Source organism: Podarcis tiliguerta (genome assembly GCF_965153285.1).
Source record: "Podarcis tiliguerta genome assembly, chromosome: 4".
NCBI classification, from domain to species: Eukaryota; Metazoa; Chordata; class Lepidosauria; order Squamata; family Lacertidae; genus Podarcis; species Podarcis tiliguerta.
Window position 1 is genome coordinate 45,341,412 of NC_139537.1, and position 18,284 is coordinate 45,359,695.

Sequence of the window (18,284 nt, forward strand, 5' to 3'; positions counted from 1 at the left end):
GGTAATATTACAGATGGCAGCAGAATGATGAGACTCATGACTGGAAAGGATAAATTGAGGGGATTAACCTGTTCAAAATGAATAGACCAAACAAGAAGGGAGAAGGGTACACTTATGAAGAGATCTATGACCTGGACCATGGAAGACAGATTGAGAGTATATAGGTATTTAAGAAGGCTGATTTCAAAACGCTTAAGGAACTATTGAGGCCAAGATGCATAGGAGTGTCTTATGGGTAATTCCAACAAGAAAAGTGGGAGGCATATAAAGAAACAAGTGTGGTTGCATGTTGCTTACAGATGAGCTGCGATATGAAGAAGCGCATCCGGAGGGTAGGACCCAAACCAACTAATTCAAGTTACAAGAAAGGAGATTGTTTGACAATGGAACAGACTCCCTTGAAATATGGTGGACTCTCCTTATTTGGAGGTTGGATGGCCATCCACCATGGATGCTTTAGTTGAGATTCCTGCATTGCAGGAGGTTGGACTAGATGACCCTCGGTCATTTCCAACTCATCTGACCATATTTTTAAAAATTCAGTGCAATGATTTTTCACACCCATCTGCAGGCTCACCAAATCTTTCACAGAAAGACTTCCATAATGATGCTGCAGGGTCCCTGTCTTCCTCTGCAATGATCTAAAATTAGGCTGCAAACCTACCTGGGAGTACACTCCACAGAACATGAGACTTTCTTCTTAGTAGACATTTATATATGGTTACACTGTTAGGCTACTACTATACATGGGTTGCTAAGGCAATCATTTGCAGTTTAGAAATAAAAGCTATTTTGGTTTATTGCTTTTAAACACTGATATATAACAATTGTATATCAATACTTCTATTCTAACATACTTTTACTATTGAAATGAGATTAGTTTGTTATGTGTATGAATATCTCCAGTTTAAGATTCTGTGATATAAGGAATCAGCAAAAACTCCGTAGAACCTCTCTTATAAAGGAGACACACCCACATTTCTAAACATTTCAGATCAGTTTATCTGTTCTTTTTTATTTACTGGATTCTTTTCATCCCCTTTTAATTTCTGCAAAAAAATCACAAGGTGGGGTCCCCAGTTGTCTTGTCAGTGTTTGAAACTCAAAATGCTAATAAAAATAATATATGATCCCTTAATTGCCTTGTTGCCATTACATTTACTGTACAACCTTAGCACATAGCTTCTACCTACACAACAAACACAAAATAAAGGCTTGCTGGGATAGACAGAATAGCCTGGCAGGTTACTGTACCAAGTGTATATTGGGATACAGCCAGTAAAAGAGGTCACAGCTGAAATGCCACTGCACTGCAGCAATCCTTGGTTGTCAAATCAACCCTTTGAGCATACATTAAAGCACTTACAAGACTGATTGAACTGAATGAAAGCATGATCAGGTCTGTAAGTAATGCAGGGATCAGAAATAGCAAGAAGCCATCCTTACATACATTCCTAACTTCAGGCTTTGTAATAATTATATTTGACTGATTATGCTTAAAGACAAGCATATTTTGCCTTTATAAAGAAATAAACCAGATGGGAACAAGAAGAAAGACCTACAGAATGTTATCTATACTATACAGTCCATTAAGAATGGGTAGTGAAAACTAAGTAATATAACAAGTACATCTAATAAAATAAATCTCAAGACACGGGGCATCTCTTTCCCCAAGAAAGCCAGGTTGACACCCATCTAGTTATATGTTTTCAGTAGTGGCCAGCTAGATATCTTCGATGAGTTTCATAAGCAAGACATGATGATGATAGTCCAAACAAGTGGCTTAAAATCTTAATCTGGTTTCCATAGGTAATGTGCTACCTGGAACATGGACTCTCTCTAATTATTGACTTAACGTACACGAATTTATCTCATTGTTGTAAGAATTTTAAGGATATATATATATGTAGCAAGCATATGTGGAAGACAGGAGTGCCTGGCGTGCTCTGGTCCAGGGGGTCACGAAGAGTCGGACACGACTGAACGACTAAACAACAACAAGCAAGCATATACATAAATGTATAGACCACATGTCTGAGACCCACAGAAAAAGTCCTGAAACCATTTGTCGCTTCCAATTGACCTCAAATATTTCTCTGCAAAGTCGAAGGAAATGGGGAGCCTCCCCATTGTCTCTTTGCTCACAAATCCTATCTCAAAGGCACATTTAAGATATGAATAGGGTGAACCTGTGACCTGGATTCAGGAACTGAGTAGTTATCATAAAAAAAGAGTGGCCAGGATGCCCAGATAATCCAATCAGGTAATCTGGCAGACGGGATAAAAACAACGTACTCAGATTTCGGTTGTAATCCGCCCCTTGTCTGATGTACTGGGGGTTGGTCTTGGGCTACACCCCTTCTGTGATATATGTAAGATGTATAGAGGGGTGGTCTTGGGCTCCAAGGTGGGCAGTTCAAAAGTCTATATAAGGCCTTGCGTGCATGGTTCCTCCTCATCCATGTAGGGGAGCACCCTGTTGCAACAGCTTTAATAAAGATCAGGCTTTTCAATATTCAATATTCTCTGGTTGGCCTCTGTTATTTTCTCCTACTGATGGAGAACCTACAAAGGACTCTATAAGGGCTCTTGTGTACCGTGTAAGGCAAAGGGAGCAGTTTTTGTTTACAACATCATCCTATTGAAAATGAGCTAATCTGGTTGTCAACATCTGTACTTCTGCGGTGAATACCACAAATAAACTGTTTGTGCATTTTGATTAAGTGTTACAGCTCAAAGTCTGCCTAACTGGGTAGTATTCATGGTGCATAGACCTCCTTGTGTCTCCTCTCACTTCTTGTTTTATAAACTGAAACTCAGAAATTCTTTAGCTTTCTTCATATGATTTCCGCCGCCCCCAGCAGTTTTCATTTTCTGTAAATTTTGAATACTTTTTTAAAATTACATTTTATTAAGACTTTAAAAGGACAACAACAGTAGTAAATCATAATATAGTATCACTTAGCACACGGGGGGGGGGGCACCCAGTCGCCATATTTTTTAACTCCATATTGTTCTTTTTGAGATTAGGCAACCAGATCAGATCTTTTGCACAGTATTATATGACAACATACTTGACAAAATACTTGTTATTTTGTTTTTTATCCTTTCCTAACAGTGACTTTGCCTTCTTTGCCACAAAATACTGAGTTTACATTTTCAATTACCGGTAGCTTTCTGCTAAGAACATGATTTCTTACAACTCATCAATGTATCCGAATTTATTTCCAACAGCCTTAATGGCAGATTTGGGAAGGGAGTAATTTACATTATCAAAAGAGCATGAGACAAAAGGATTTAAAAACCTTCTCCCAGTCACCTTGGGGTGATTAGTTTTTGTTTTAAAGAAAGCACCAAAATTCTCATCACAAATAAGTCATACCACAGGTAGTTTGGCCATAACTACAGAAGCCTTTGGTATGGGACTTTCTCAAGTAAATTCATTGGGCTTAAACATGCTTAACACTGTGCTAGATTGCAAATCTGCAGGATCACACCCATCAGCGCACTTGTTGACAAGAAAGTATTCTGAAAAGCCGGTGCTATCAAGCAAGCCTTTCCTTTGAGGAAGCTATGATATTGTTCCTTAAGAGCAACTTGTATTTTTTATAAGTTTCATAATTTTAGCCTTAATAATGTTTCACAAAAATGCTGCTGTCACTCTCTAGATATTTGGCTAACAGGTTGGAGACTTCTTGTAGCCCACCCCTCCCATCTACCATGGGATTTTTTTTTTAATATAATGGTGTTACATTAGGTATCTTCTAATCTTTCAGGAAAGAAAGTTCATTTTCACAATAAATTACATATTTAAGATAAAAGCTCAACAATCTTGCTACTTGGGCTGCATATGGAATGTAATTCAGAATTGTAAGTAAGCCCCATACCTATCCTACAGCTTGAATACTCGTTCCTACTCCTCCAGCACAGTTGCAAGGGTAGTTTGTACCCCCCCATTTTAGATTACCTGGAACTGTCCAAATCTTAAACTGTAGTTAATTTTAACTATGTGAAAACTAGCCAGCTTCATAAGGAGGGCTTGAAATTGGCTTGTTTCCACGAACTATAATTACGATTAACCACTGTTTGTCCAGGTTTAGATAAAGCAGCAAGCTGTGATTAGTTAACAATGAAACCAAAAGCTTCCAGAAATGTCTTCGCAGCATGCAGGGTGGGGGCAGCACACATAGGCCTGTAATTCTTTACAATTGCCATCTTTATAACCTGTATTTGAAATAGTTATTTGGGTGCATTGCCTGAAAACAATGATTCATAAAGTATGAGGAACTTTATGACATATTTTACAGTAGCATTCATTTTTGTGATCCGCCTACTTCTCTGGATAATTTCCTAGTTATAACATATTTTAATATGTTTTTAGTATTCATTTTCATATATTTCACGATGTACTCTTCACATTACTTCTTTGAATTGAACATACATTTACATTTGGTTTTCCAGAGACTGTACACGTTGTTTTGGGAAAGAATCGACTCAACTCCTTTATTGCTTCTTGAAGTTTGGTGACTTAGCCTCTACTGAAACAGTTTTAACATTCAAATGGATTAGACTCTCCAAACTATACCTTTCAGCTTTCTTTTATATGGTCCTTCCATTCTAGAGTTTCCTCTTTTGAAGTTAAATATAACTGTAAGATTTTCTGGGTACATTCACTTCTGATTGCTTTGTATTCATTGTTTCCAATCAGATAAAAAAATGCTTATAACTTAATGCCACATCCTAGCACTATTTAGTCCCCTCTCATCTTGTTGGTGCCATTGCTAATTGTTCCAAGGCACAAGTATTTTGGGAGACAGAAATTCTGTCTCTGTCATAACCAAAAGTTAGCTAGCTAGTCAGCTTCAGTTTAGTTGGAAATATCTCTCCCTGCCCCTGCTTTGACTGCACCCCTGATTTTGTCTTTGTATTTCTTGATTACCACCAGATAACTGATTTTTACATTGCTCTTGCCCTGCGATCTAACTGGATAATGCCCTAAATGATCTGCCTGTCTCTCATGCTTATCAGATCCGGGCAATACCACTCTGACATGGAATCTAGTAGCTACATGACAAAATATAAGGAGGCTTAGAGTTTGCTTTGCTATGTTAAAATCTGGGCTCATTATTCGTTTTTCCCAAACAAACCACAAACTGTAACCAGAATTTGTTGTTTGTTTACTACTATAAAGCACGCTAGAAAAGCCGTTAAAGTAACTAAATAAATACAATGTTTGGATAAATCCCATAGACTCTAAGATACAAAGTAAATCTTCCCAGTGAAATGGATTTCGCTACCAACTTTCATCCTGACTTGTGCTGTTGTTCTTCATTATAGTCAGAGATAACTGTATTCCATTGATCTTCACTTTTGCTACCAGGAATTTAATTGTCATAGTGTGGTAATTGGCAGCCACTTCTCTGCGTTCCTGTCTAGTTTAACTGTTCTCATTGTCAAAACCCATCCTCTCTGCACTTTAAGGACACAGAACACTTAAGAGGAATGAGTCACCCTGAACCAGATGCTCCTAAGCTCCAGTCAGCTTTACAAACTTTTTGATACTATGTGCCAAAAGTCTGGTTTAAAGCTGGGCCAAAACATTCAGCCTAGCCCCAGGCTGTCAGTTTCAAGTTGTGGGGCAAAAACAGCCCTAGAAGGCTATTGCAAGAGTTGCCTGATGTTCCTTGATTTTCATCAAGCTGGTTTCTCTCTCTCTCTCTCTCTCTCTCTCTCTCTCTCTCCTCACTTTCTTAACTGTCACCTCAAGAACCATTCTGCTTTGACAGTAGCTCCAACACTCCGCGGGGAAGGCCAATGCTTTCCCACCTCATATAAAAAATAAAGGGGGGAATACACCTTGTTTTATACAACAACAGGCACACATACTGACAAAAATGAACAATTATGGACTATTTGCCCTTAAAGTTGCCAAAAATGAATCCCAGAGAACACAAAACACTCTGTGAAATGGGGAGGGGAGGTATTCTGCCTTGTTTTAGATATAGTTCGAATGAAACCTCACTAGCTGTTAAAAGGCAAAAGTATATTGCTTACACCACCAATTTCCTCCCTCCCTGAAAAAGCAATACAGTGGTACCTCGGGTTACAGATGCTTCAGGTTACAGATGCTTCAGGTTACAGACTCCGCTAACCCAGAAATAGTACCTCGGGTTAAGAACTTTGCTTCAGGATGAGAACAGAAATTGTGCGGCGGCAGTGGGAGGCCCCATTAGCTAAAGTGGTACCTCAGGTTAAGAACAGTTTCAGGTTAAGAACAGACCTCCAGAACGAATTAAGTTCTTAACCTGAGGTACTACTGTACTGAAAAGCACTGAGAACTGCACATTTACCATATAACATATGGTTCTACCCTCAGCGATAGGTACCCTTTGACAGAAAATGGGCTCTAGTGCCAAACAAATGTAAAGCATTTCTAGCAATACAACAATACCATCAACCTATTGAAATTCTAATTTTCTCATGTATCGGCTTATTATATGGTACTATAGTGGTACCTCAGATTAAGTACTTAATTCGTTCCGGAGGTCCATTCTTAACCTGAAACTGTTATTAACCTGAAGCACCACTTTAGCTAATGGGGCCTCCTGCTGCCGCCGCGCCGCTGGAGCATGATTTCTGTTCTCATCCTGAAACAACGTTCTTAACCTGAAGCACTATTTCTGGGAGTCTGTAACCTGAAGGGTATGTAACCTGAAGCGTATGTAACCTGAGGTACCACTGTAGTAGCATTTTAATAAATATTGTTTCTTCTTAAAAGTCAAAGGCTCACTACAATAAACACACACCTACTATACCGCAATACCTTTTATCTTACATATAAATATTCAATATAATGCCTTCTCCTGCATACTAAATAACAGAGGTGGAAATATATCCAACTCATATAGAGCACCCACCTCTCTGTATTCAAGTTCAGGCATGTCCAACACGTAGATCGTGATCTACCGGTAAATCACAGGACATCTGTGGTAGATCACTGGCTCCCCCTCAAAGAAGCTAAACAACTTTGGCTCTCCTAAAAAAAAGCCCTGCACTCCCCAAAAATGGGGCTTTCCTCCTCCCTAAAAAAGCTCAAGAACTGAACCCCAAAAAAGGGGGGGTAGATCACTGCCAGTTTTTAACTCTGTGAGTAGATCGCAGTCTCTTGGGAGTTGGCCACCCATGAAGCAGATGTTCCCAACACCAACATGTTGCACAACCCAGGTAGAACAGGTTGAATTAAAGAAAATATAGGACAGATTTAGCCAGACATGAAGAGCTGCCAGATTTCATGATGCCAAAAGTAGATGCCAGAAAACAGAAAAGCAAATAATCCATTTAAGGGTGAAGTCACACTGGCCTCAGGCAGGCTTTTAAAAAAGACATTTCTTAAAGCCAGGATTTGCATAGTGAGGTTTCTGACACTCTGGGAATCCTACAAAATTTGATATTAAGAGAACTGTAGATAGCCGAAATTATTTGGAGGACACAGTATAAAGGAGTCAAACCAATTCTAGTGAAGTAGGCATGTAAATTCAAAATAAGATAATGGGTTTTTACTCTGAGATGTGCAGCTTTCAAGAAGCAAGCTGGCCAGAGAGCAAAACAAACAAAAATATTATAACGTCCAGAAATCCTTGTTTAAAAGGAATATACAAGAAATAAAATGCCATTATACACAATTCTACAAAAACAATGGCTAATGTGACAACCAACTTATTCAATCCAAATATTGTCACAGTTCCTATTTTCTCCGGTTATAGCTTTAAGTGGCAATTAATGAAGGAATACACATACACTGAATTAGCTAAGCACCAGTCAAGGCATACTCATATTTGTGAAAATCATCACTTGACTAAGACATCTATAATAGTTTTTAAATATTTTATTTGAAGCTTTTTCTCTCTCTAAGTCTTAAATAGCAGGGCAACTTGCTCTGGATTTTTCTGTAAATGATTCTTTTTAAAGGTATAATGAAGGTCTTGCACATTATTTTGGCAGAACTGATAGATGAATAAAAGAGTGAATTCATGGTCCCCGCCCCCCAATAAATTTGTACATCACCCTTCATCCAAAGATCAAGGCCTCAACACTCTAGCTCAGTTCTACATGAAGAACTTTCAAAACTAAGTTTCTCAGGGTTGCATCTAGATTTCCCCTGAGTTCCACTTTACTTGGATATCCTGATGGGAAAAGACCTGCAGATTCCTACTTCCTGAAAATCAGTTCTATAAGGTATGGGGGCAGTGCTGGGAGCTTAAGTACAACCTGTGGAACTGTGTTACACAATGAGAGCACTATGATTCTGAATTAGTGTAGCAGTACAGATGACAGAGGGATGCAGGTGGCGCTGTGGGTTAAACCACTGAGCCTAGGGCTTGCCGATCAGAAGGTCGGCGGTTCAATTCCCTGCGACGGGGTGAGCTTCCATTGCTTGGTCCCTGCTCCTGCCAACCTAGCAGTTCGAAAGCACGTCAAAGTGCAAGTAGATAAATAGGTACCGCTCTGGTGGGAAGGTAAACGGCATTTCCGTGCGCTGCTCTGGTTTGCCAGAAGCGGCTTAGTCAGGCTGGCCACATGACCCGGAAGCTGTCTGCGGACAAATGCCGGCTCCCTCGGCCAATAAAGCGAGATGAGTGCCGCAACCCCAGAGTCCGCGAATGGACCTAATGGTCCATTTACGGATGACAGATATTCCCATTTTGTCAAGATTACTTAGACTATTCTCTGTAAACAACAATAATAAAAAAGGAATCCTAAATTTTAAAATATTTGTGTGTTAAGTTTAAATGAATAGATTGTCAGAAAATACTACCATCTAAGCTGGGCACCCTAACTCCCTCTTGGAGTTGTGAAGGTGCACCCATATTTGCCTTTGTTGTGGGGATGGTCCTGTGGGAATGTAATAGGGTAAGGCCACAGTTCTAGACCTGTACCTAGTTTAGAAAGGAAAGGGTGCAATAAAAGCAGGTTCCAAGAAATAAATAGTGCAAGTATGTATATGTAACACAACCATTGTAGCATTTTCATTTTTGGAGCTTCGAGAATATAAATTGAAATGGCAATTAGTCAGATGTTGAATCCAAAATATTCCAAGAAGTATCACATTTGAAATCAATGAACATTTGTGCCAGTAAAAAGTGGTCTGTGAATTGCTAGTTTGTCTGTCTATCTATCTATCTATCTATCTATCTATCTATCTATCTATCTATCTATCTCCAAGAAAAGCCACTTACTACTATAGCTTTTGATTAATTTGAAAGTAAGTAAAGACAGCTAGATAAAGTTCATCCTGGATACATTTGTGTATAAGCAGATTCAAGCTACTATAAACAAGAAAACATAAAGGTGACTTTGAACAGGTTTCACAAAATTATACACAGGCATTGCCTGAGATCACAAGTAAATAGTTAAATCAAGCAGAACTGTGGCATGCAATGGCAATAAAAACCACAAATAAGGTACCAGAGAAAGTGAATGAAGGAGAAAGTTTAAATGAGATCAAGACAGGTGCTTAGATTAGTTTCTAAGTTAAAAGTGGACTCATAAGCTCTAAACAGGCTTTCTTTCTTCATAGCCATACCTTCATGAACAATGCATCAGGAAAGGAGAGCAATTAAACTGAAATGAAGCCAATAAGATCGCTGAAGAAAGATATAGGAACTTATATGAAAACTAGACTTTAGTAACTGAATCTTAAAAAATAGAAAAAATTAAAAATTGTCCAGTAGCACCTTAGAGAACAACAAAGTTCCTTTTGGGTATAAGCTTTTGTGTGTATGCACACTTCTTCAGATACACTGAAACAGAAGTCACCAGAAGTGTGGGGTGGGGTTTTTCCAGATGGGTAGTAGGAGAAAGCTTTTTCCTGTAGGACTAATTGCAGTCGTTAACAGTCATCAACAGATTTACCATACCCATTGAGTCACCCATCTCCTACTACCCTTCTGAGAAAAACCCCACCCCACCCTCCCACTACATATAAGGGTCTGGTGACTTCTGTTTCAGTGTATCTGAAGAAGTGTGCATGTGCTTGGACGCATATACCCAGAACAAACTTAGTTGGTCTCTAAGGTGCTACTGGACTTTTTTTTTGTTATTTATTTCGACTGCATCAGATCAACACGGCTACCTACCTGAATCTTGAATCTAAGTGTGATTTCCCCCATTATTATTTTTTAAAAGTTATATCCTGCCTTTCCTCCCAAAGAAGCCTAGGGAGCCATAAGAATGACTCCCCCCCCACCCTATCATAAAAGCTGTAGGTCAAATCTGCAGTTTCATTTCCAATATACTTAGCTTGTCACTCTGCTTCTGAGAACAGAGCAATCTTTGGAACACAGCCATTCTGTACTATAAAAGCATGCAGCCTGGAATCCCTGCTTGACAACCTTTCCCTATCTTTTTTAGTGCTGAGAGGAAGTGCTGCATTCCAGACAGTACATAGCTAACAGTTCTGGCTACAAACTCCCACAAGTACACCATTCCACAAGCGCACTAGTTTTGATGTTCAATGTGTGGTCAAAAGCTCTACAAGGACTTGATTCCCCATTCAAGACAAACTGTTCAGTACCTGTTGCCAGAAGGATATGACTAAGTGTCAGGCAAACAAAGTATTCTAGAAATGAGTCTCAATTGGGGGGGCACCCATTTTCTGGCACCTCCATCCTGCGGCCCTCTAGGCTCCTGCCCTCCATCATGACTAGGGAATGAGGCATGTCCCTTCTAAAACACAGAGTTCCTAATTAATAGCCATCGTTCTCGGCTCCCAGAAGGTGTCTACCATCTCCCCGAGCCTCCCCAAAAGTTCCAAACTAACCACTTGTAAACCAAAACCACTTGGATCCGATACTCTTTTATAAATGACACTTGTGAGGCTACATTTGACCCTCTTAAGCCCAACCTGCATCTGATACCAGAAGATGCCAGCACCAAAGGTTGAGAGTAATTTTTGCAATGTTAATTTGGATTAAGTGTAGCATTAGGTAGACCAATATTCTGATATAGTGTTTAGTTTTGATTCTGAGCTCTATGCCGGCTGCTTCTCTCCCTTCTTTTTTTACATACACTTCTTTTGAATATACCGCTTATTTACACTTCTGGGCTGTACTGGTTTCTGCACACTCTCAAGGGCTGGTGGTTTGGGCTGCTGGGACTACACTACTGTCTTCCCTCCAAGCTCCACTAGGCACTCTGCTCAAACTTCTAATAGTGCTGCCAGCTGACTGGGGAAGGGGCCTTGCAGGGGTACTATGATGGCCACGACAGCAACTGGATTCCTCCACCTAGGCAACCAGAGGAGCCTGTGAGCCACACCTAGCTGCCTAGAGGAATGGAGAAATGGTCTGGGGAGCACGTGGGCAGGCTCCTAACCATTCCAAGTCAGAGGCACCATTTTTGTACCCATCTGGGCCCTTGGCAGGGCCAACCTAAGCAACTCCAAGGCATGCCCTTGGCTGCCAGTAAAGCAGCTTCAAACTAAAAGGATGTGTTCCCTAGGGCTAATCTAAGTCACTAAACGAGCAGTGTATTCTATGCTAACTGTTCCAATGTTAAAAACTAATTAACAAAAAAGAAGCAAATGATTTTCATGCAACACTAGGGCAGATTCTAAGAAACAAATCAGAATGAAAGAAAGTTTAAACAGACAGGGAACTGCAAAATTCTTGTAACTAGGACCCAACCATTTATTTTGCTATTTCAGGCTGGTTTTGAACTAAGGTTTCCCAAGCAGCTCCATGACAAGCTACTTCTGTTACAGAGAAGAGTTTCAAAAGGTCATCTAACTTCATGCGCACACTGAGAAAACTAGTTATATGATTTTGCAGTCTAATAATTCCTCTATGAGAATAATTACTACAATATTATTCCTGTGATCTAATGAATTTAGTTCGCATTAGATTTCCGTTGTTTATGTATTAACAAAAAATCAAATACACTCCTTTGCCATTTACATGCCCCTGAGCCCACTGGGAGTTATTTAACAGTAAATCTGTGTAGGATTGTGGTATACGCTTTAAAACAGGGGTCACCAATGCTTGCAGGCCAATGAGCACATTTGGAATTTTGGGAAAGTGCTATGGGAACCACTCACTATATGGCTACCATGGGGTTATGGCATTATGGGGCTGTAAATAAATTTAAACATCTGGATGTAATGATAAAATATGCTTCCAACATTCTCATAGTCACACTTGAGAAGGTTTGGAGGAGAAGGGAATGCAAGGCCATTCTGTTGGTAATCAAGCTAAAGCTTGCCCTTGTAATGTTAAACCATGGCTTACCAATATATTGAGCTGTATGAATACATATTTAAAAGATTTGGAATGCGTAAAATATTTTTTAACCCTTTGAAAGCACAATAAAAATTAAGTCCTACTTGATGCAATGGAATTTACTCCCAGGTAAGTGTGGATAGGATTGTGGCCATGCTGTGGTTGTTGAAACAAGCCAAATATATGGTTTGAATCAAACTAATCACTGCGGCTCTTCCACACAATTCTATACTATAATTTAACATTACATCCGAACTGGATCTTTCACATTGAACCTTTTACTCTATTCCACCTCTTTTTCTAGTACAGGCATTTTACGTGTGTTCAATTTGGACATGACTCCATATATGTGCAGTGCTGGGAAATAATTAAATAAATCAATTTTAACCGCAACAAGGGCAAAAATAGCCAAAAGAGGGTGGGAAAACTGCAAAAACAGCACCAAAAGAACGGGAAAATGGCTAGAAATTCCAGGATTCCACAAGCCTTAGCATAACCTTTGTGGCCTGTAGAGAGTTGGGTGGATTTTTGTAATTATATTACATAATGTCATTGGTGTCCTAAAAAGGCTCACACATAAATTACAGTTGGTTTCCGAAAGAAATAATATGAAAAATATTCCCCATTTAAGTGAACAGAATAGCTAGAATCAGAAAGCATTGACCCCTTAAAAATGAATTGAATTATCACATTTGTTGTTTACAGCTGGATATACTCCTGCATTTTACAGACAAGCGAGCTACATGGTGTGCAGTTTGCCTGGAAAAATGATGCAGAACATCTACTATTGATATAACTTCCAACAGTTGGAAACTATTGGGAAGTCTGAATATCTGGTACCTACACTGACACAAAGCAAACATGTCATTTTAAGAAGAGAGACAGATACTACATCAATTATTAAGCATTAAAAATATTAAATTTTATAAAGGTATTCAAGAAAGAAAGGAATTTTCTCAAGCATATTCAATATTTCACCTTAAATTTTCAGAAATCAGTTTCATTATTACAAAAAGCTACGTGATGGTAAAAAGATCCTTTTAAAGTGGCTCATTACAGTTGCTGCCAGAGTGGCTGGGGAAACCAGATGGGAGTGGTATAAATAATAATAAAATCATCATCAACATCATCATCATCTGCACCTCCAAAGGAAGGCTATTCCATAGTTGGAGCTCTGCTGCAGAGGTCCTTTCACATATCACCACTCCCTGAACTTCTCCTAGCAGTGGACCACAAGCGAAGCCTCTCCTGCAGATCTTAAGGCGTGGTCAGGATGGTATGGAAGGAAAAGTTCCTTCAAATATTAGTGACCCAAGTCCTTTAGGGTTTTTTTCCTCGCCAGACAATCCATGGAAATGAACTTGTTACAAGCCCCCTTACCAACAGATCCCCTTGCCTATCTATAGCAAATACCAGTTTGAGTTTGTGTGTCCTGCCACGTGCATTTGTATTTTAATGAACTAAGACAACCCCATGGCTGTCATGGAGGCTATGAAGTTCTGAGCTGGATCTATAGTGATAGCCTTGATGTGGAAACTGAAGTCTAGTTAGTTAGTTAGTGAATTTGTACACCACCCTTCATTCGAAGATCACAGAACAGTTCACAGCATAAAAGTACAAAATGAAACACAAAATACATAATAAAACATAAACAAAAGCAAAATAAACCAATGATCCCCTTCCCACAGAAACATTTTAAAGTCCATAGAATGTTAATCAGCCAAACGCCCAGGTGAGTCTCCCTGGGGAGAGTATTCCACAAACAGGGAGTCACCATGACCGCCATGTGTGGACTCTTCAAGACAAACTCTGCCAGGTAAGCTGTCAGGCAGTGGGGCAGGCAGAACATCAGAAGCATCCCTATTATGTCTCTCGGATCCAAAATCCTCAAATCCAGTATCAGAGCAAATGGCCTCCTTACCAGAGTGATATAAATTTTATAGACAGCAGTGAAATAACACACCTACCCTCCCAAACTGTGCTGGTGATACTGTACTATCTAACCAGGAAAACAAAGCTAAGTCAAGAATGCGATTTACACATGAGCATGACACTTGAACAGTTGAAGCAATAGCAAGTGTGAGACATCAACCCTGGGACACAGTTTGATGTTTCAAATAATGAGATCATGTCAGTCTGTTTTCAGGGAAAGTGGAGATCAAGTGTGTGTGTGTGTGTGTGTGTGTTTGGTTTCCACAGGTCAATTTCATATTGATTGTAGTAAAATATCAGTTGGTGATCTGATATCTAATTCCCAATAGCTTTCCAACAATAGGTGCTCTCAGTCATTTAAACAGCATTTCTACAGGCACAAAAACTATGATACTTTTACAAATTTGGGACTATTTCTGAACATGTCTTAGTCACAGATTCACAGAGTTGGAAGGGACCACAAGGGTCATCCAGTCCAACCCTCTCCAATGCAGGAACTTTTGCCCAACCCATGGGGGCTCCAACCCATGATCCTGAGATTACGAGTCTCATGCTATACCAACTGAGCTATTAACTCCATATGTAATTCCACCACAACCCCTTTTAATTCAGTGAAGGTTATTACTCTATTATCAGAAAAATAAAAAAAAGATGTCACAATCATAGTATATGTCAACATGTATATTCTGAGTCAGAGAAAGAAAGAAACAAGATTGCATGTCAGTGCTGTGGTGCATAGGGAAATCATTTGCAGTGGCACGATATGTGCATGGCATTTCCATTTATTTTGTAGCCTCTGCCTAAATTACTATGTAGGCAAAGTCTCCTTCCCAACTAAGAAATTTTAGGGAGGCAATATTAATTACAATCTGCTGGAAAAATTATTTCTTGTATGTATCTTTATTATTCATAAAAAAGCCATGCGCGTCATGCTTGTGAACATTGTTGTCTGTTCACAGAGCTTACTGAATGCACATAAATTGTGGGGGCTGAGTCTGCCGTCATAATTCTACATTCTTTTTATGTACAGTATGCACACTTAGGTTGCATTAACTGCCATTCTGAATGCCATATAGTAGGGAATGGAACAAATGAAATAATTTACCATAGGGATGGCTGAAGTGGTGCCCCCCAGCTCCCATCAGCCCCAGCCAACATGGCCCAAGTTCAGGGATGGGTGTTCTCTAGATTTGCTGGACTACAACATGTTGGCTACTCCAGGCCTGTCACGTATACTGTTGCTAGTTTGCAACTACAGCAATACACACACAAAAGAATCTTGTTTTATGTATTGCTGTAGTTGCAAAGTAACGCTTCAGCAGAAAAAATAATGCAAGTTCTTTTAAGCTACAAACTGAAAATTAGACAGCCTTTCAAACAGCTTGTCAAAGAGTTTGGAACTGCTGTTTCAAGGCAGATTAAACAAGTCCCTGTAAAGAATTTTAGCTGACGTCCAAGTCATTTTAATGCATTACTTTAAAAATTGCTGATTACTCTACTTTTGTCACTGCTTACTTATATGGCAATGTAAACATGCCATCTTATGAAGTACATCTGCGCCTTTTGAGGGAATGCATTAAGAATTTAAACACATTGCTAAAATAAATATTCTTAAAGACTACACTTAAAGTAGTTTCATAGTATTTTAAAATTAAACGCCAAACATTGGTGTGTTTTTTTCAAAGTCTGAAGTTTTGAAGTTTAAACCAGCCATGTATTAACTGGCATACTGTGACAGATATAACTATGCATGTGAAGGCTGCACATCTCACTTGACCTCTTATGTCTTGAACTATTAGGGTCTTCAAAACATCCAATTTATCAATCACAACTAAACTGCAGAATTTCAACACCCTCCATCTCTGTGCAGCGAATTACCATACTGGTCCTGCTTTAACGCTAATAATTTCCAGTTCAGTAACTCTTCTGAATTGTTTCTGGTCCGGTCGTTTATATATAACTGGTACAAAGCATATCTATTTCTTCATTCTAGTTTTCTGCAAATGTTAAGTTTTATTGCAGGGGTGAACAGAAAGACTTGAGTTTCTTGCAAGATCCCAGGATACAGAGAGGGTGAAGTAAAAACAAAAAATCTTTAAAATCAAACAGATTAATGTAGCACAAGCTTTTGCGAGCTGGAGTCCACTTTATTAGATGCATCTTATTTATATTAGTTTTCAAAGTAACATACAGTGGTACCTCGGGTTATGAACTTACCGTATTTTTTGCACCATAACACTCACTTTTTTCCTCCTAAAAAGTAAGGGGAAATGTCTGCGCGTGTTATGGAGGGAATGCCTATGGGTGGCATGCCTACGGATTTTCCTCCTCTAAAAACTACGTGCGTGTTATGGTCGGGTGCGTGTTATAGAGCGAAAAATACGGTAATTCGTTCCGGAGGTCCGTTCTTAACCCGAAACCATTCTTTTTTTAAAAAAACCACCAACCCCCCCCCAAACCGTTCTTAACCTGAGGCGCGCTTTCGTTAATGGGGCCTTCCGCCGCCGTGCAATTTCCATTCTCATCCTGGGGCAAAGTTTGTAACCTGAGGTACTACTTCCGGGTTAGTGGAGTTTGTAACCCAAAGTGTTTGTAACCCGAGGTACAACTGTGCATTTTTTTGCAAGATGCCATTATTTTATGAGCTTTGCTTTCTTCATGAGTTTGTGTAGTGGAAAACTTGTAAATGGTGGAGGGAATATGATAACTTTTTTGAGGTGTCTGTTATAGGGAGACTTACTGAAAACAAGTGTTACTGATGAATTCAGCTATTTTGTCATGCCTTTATGTCGTAAACCATTCTTGAGTATGGATAAGATACAAATCAAGTGACTTGCCTTTATCTACTAGTGCAATTTTCAAATCTTGCTACATATTTTTGTTGTGAAGTCACTTTTGAAGTTTTCAGGTCAATCCTGCTTACTCAGAAGATATACGTACCCAAATATCTAAAAAAACCAAGCCTGCCTTCTTCCCTATAGACACTCCCTGGTACAGAGATAAGCAGAGGGGGACCTCCTAGTACTTCCTTTGCTCCCTGTTTAATAGGGCTTTTCCCCACATCAGTATATAAGGTTGCTATTTCTGCTGAATTATTTTCTTCAGAAATTAAACTATACAAATTTTATTTCTCTCCTCTTATTCCATCTCTTTTTCCAGCTAATAAATGGAAATCCTTGAAAACCCTATCATTTACATTAAAATACTTGAACTAGTTGAGCCTCACAGAGTATGCCATAGCATTCCAAGATTACTGTCACAGCATGTTTCAGTGGTCAGGGAAGTGGTCATACAAGGGCTGAGCTGGAATTACAAAGCCGTGGAGACATAAGATGCTTAAGAGACAAGGAGTAGCGCACTGGACTACCAACACTTCCTGCTCTGAATCTATCATTTTCCTGTATTCTAAACGATGACTGAATGGTATTTATGTAACAACATTAAACACATTTAAAGCTTCCTAGATTCTCTAACTAAAGTTAACTAATCAACTACCTTCAAACCCTGAGAATAATGCTGGTTAGACTTACAACTTAATTCATTTATTCATATTACTGTGCTACTTTCCAATCTCTTGGTTTTCAGAATGACATACAATAGATCAAAACAATAAATTTATTTTTAACACAAACAAGCATAAGCCACTACAACATATGCGAAAATTAGGGACTAACACGTTTTAAAAGTTTGACAGAATAAAAACAAACAAACTTGCAACTGTTCGCCCAGAACTGTTAAGAGGGCAGGTCGGGAAGATTTCCCATAGAAGGGCATTCTACAACAAGCAATCAGCTGTTAAGGCATCTACAGTAGTATATACGACTTCAACCACTGGGTTGGGTAGAATGTGAGGCCACATCAGGTAAGTCGTAGCTAAGCTGTTGCTACCATGTTGCATTCCAGCTAATCCTGACCAGACCAAAGGCGTACTACATGCAGTGTTCTAGTCTAAGACACATTCCTCTGAATATATACTTGTTTTATACATGTGGCAGGAGAAAGGGATGAACCTTTTTCAATAAGATACATAGTTCTGGTGAATCACATGTGCCATGTTCCCATAGCTATGCCTGTAGT

General features: G+C 39.2%; 1 protein-coding gene and 1 long non-coding RNA gene across 2 annotated transcripts in view; one reads left to right on the forward strand and one right to left on the reverse strand.

Annotated features, from left to right (window-relative positions):
- The window catches only part of NRIP1 (nuclear receptor interacting protein 1), a 75,201-nt gene that overhangs the window by 34,608 nt on the left and 22,309 nt on the right, over positions 1-18,284 (reverse strand). The window lies entirely within an intron of this gene.
- Positions 1-18,284, forward strand: part of LOC310677049 — a 39,768-nt gene that overhangs the window by 1,203 nt on the left and 20,281 nt on the right. The window lies entirely within an intron of this gene.